This window comes from Portunus trituberculatus, chromosome 39 (genome assembly GCF_017591435.1).
Source record: "Portunus trituberculatus isolate SZX2019 chromosome 39, ASM1759143v1, whole genome shotgun sequence".
In the NCBI taxonomy this organism is placed as follows: domain Eukaryota; kingdom Metazoa; phylum Arthropoda; class Malacostraca; order Decapoda; family Portunidae; genus Portunus; species Portunus trituberculatus.
In genome coordinates, this window is record NC_059293.1 from 11243504 (window position 1) to 11246003 (window position 2500).

Sequence of the window (2500 nt, forward strand, 5' to 3'; positions counted from 1 at the left end):
TGCCGTGACTTAGGAAAGGAAGGATAGTAGAGGAGGAGCCCTCGCCTTCACTATCCTACATCCCATAGCTAGATTACGTATATTGCAGCTTATCACAATAGCCTCGTAAGGGTCATTTGGTTTGATGCTGTTTGTTCTTCTGTTGTGTTCCTTCGAGATGGACAAGTTCTGCAGCATTGCCTGGGCAACACACAACGGGGGGGGGGGAGTATACTTGTAACCAAAGTCTTCCATCTCAGGTGTGTGGTGCCCGAACAGCTTTATTGCCTTGGTGAGTGCAGGTGCAGATGGGGCTGTAGGAACACCGGCGTGTCTAGTGCCCTTGCTGGCCACCGGAATAGTGACATTATAAGCGTGTATGGTAGGGAGGAAAGAAAAGAGTTACTTCCCCAGGGCAGACAGTGGGGCTCCAAAGCTGTGATGGCCGCTTCCTGTCCCGCTAGCCACAAGGGAACCACCTTGTTGATCCAGAAGACTCGCCTCTGCAAGCGTGACGCCCGATGACTGGTGAGTGAAGGCGGGATCCACCACCAGGAAGCCTGTGGCAGGAAAGAAATCGTTTGCCACTGATTCAACTGTGTCCGCGTGTGTCGGCAGGGTGTTTGCAGTGGCTGACACAGTGGGTAGAGCACCTCTCGGTAGCTGTCCTAAGCTTTGTGGCTCGTTAATGATGAGGGTGGAGGGCGGCGCTTCTACGCCCCGGGAGGGAGCGAGACCCACTTCGCCCTTGAAGGTGAGGGAAGGACCAGCGGTGCTGGCTTTCTGTGAAGGAAGAAGCCGCTGGGCTTGGATCACCTGTCCTGCCGACCCTGAGTTGGGAGATGCGGCGCCGCCCCCAAAGTTTTGCTCAAGTCTGATTGAACCACCGCTCGCGACGCCTCCGTGGCTGAAAGTGTTATCGATGAGGGGGATTGCCTGTATGCTGTGTTGTGGACTGATGTGCAGGCTTTGCTGAGGGATGGCCTGCTTTGCGTGGACGGCTGTCTTCACTGCTTTCTGGGGAGCTGCGGACTTGTGTTTAGCGGAGAGGGATTCACTTACGGAGGGAGACAGAGCAATGAAGGTGGTGGTCTGTGGAGGTTGCTGCAGCACCACGGGCCGCTTGGTGGTGAGTTGTGGGCGGGCGTGGCTTTTGGTGTGGCGCGGGGCAGTGGCGGTATAGAAGTTGATGCGGCGGAGAGTGGAGAGGTCAGGGTCTGGTAAGTTGACGACCTCTGGGGAGGTAATGGCGCCATCGGTGAGTCCAGAGAGGATGGTGGACAGCGTGTGTCTGAAGGAGGCTGTCGTGACGTCGTCAACGTCCAGGTGCTGCTCCTCGCTGAGGTTCAGGAGAGGTGATACCACGGCACGGAGCGACTGCTGAGAGGAGCCCTGGGTGGGACGACGGGGACGTGAGGCGGGGGCTTTGTAGTCATAAGTTTGGGGCAACACCGCTACTTCATGTCGCTGCGCCTTCCCCAAGACGGTGGCATCATCATCATCATCATCACCATTGCCGTTGCCAACACCTGTGGCAAAGGACGGTGCCGAAGATCTGGTTTGGCCACTTGATTGCTGCTGCAGCAGTTGTGGTCGTTGCTGCTGTTGTAGGAGTAGATGTACCTGCTGCTGCTGCTGTAGTAGTTGTATCTGCTGCTCGTTTTGTTGTTGTTGGAGCAGTTGATGTACCTGCTGCTGCTGCTGCTGCTGCTGCTGCTGCTGCTGCTGCTGCTGCTGTTGTTGTTGTTGTTGTTGTTGGAGTAGTTGGTGTATCTGCTGCTCATCTTGTTGTTGTTGATATATTTGCTGCTCGTTTTGTTGTTGGAGCAGCTGTTGTACCTGCTGCTGCTGCTGCTGTTGTTGGAGTAGTTGGTGTATCTGCTGCTCATCTTGTTGCTGCTGTTTATATATTTGCTGCTCGTTTTGTTGGAGCAGCTGTTGTACTTGCTGCTGCTGCTGATGTTGCTGTAACAGTTGATGTATCTGCTGCTCATCTTGTTGCTGCTGTTTATATATTTGCTGCTCGTTTTGTTGGAGCAGCTGGTTGCTGCTGCTGCTGATGTTGCTGCGTTAGCCCTTGCTGGCTGTGTGCGAGGGTCTGTGAAGAGAGTGGGAAGGTGTGGAGGTCGATGGGGCTAGCTGTGACCGCCACGCCGCCAGCGAGGCTCTGAACGTGGCCACTCGATTCGTCGTCGTCGCGTTGAGCAGTGAGCGTCTGCTGGTGCGGGGCAGGGGCAGCAGGCGCTGCGTGGTGGAAGGCAGGGGTCGGTGTGGGGTAGTGGTAGGTGAGGGAGGATGTTCCTAAGTGTCCTGCAGGAAGCAACACGTGGTCATCAGCATCATCAGCTCCGTCATCCTGTGTATTCACCAGTGTGGAGGCGGGGATGGCGTGGTGCAGGGGCTGGGCAGAGATCTGAAGGGGCTGGGTAGGAGTAGGGTAGTTGTATGCTGGGAAGGGGGTCACTGTGCCCACTGGGAAAAATGATGCCTGGTCGTCAGCATCGTCATCCCCGTGGGCACC

General features: G+C 56.0%; 1 protein-coding gene across 1 annotated transcript in view; it reads left to right on the forward strand.

Moving 5' to 3' along the window:
* The window catches only part of LOC123515466 (RING finger protein 17-like), a 134464-nt gene that overhangs the window by 21740 nt on the left and 110224 nt on the right, over positions 1-2500 (forward strand). The window lies entirely within an intron of this gene.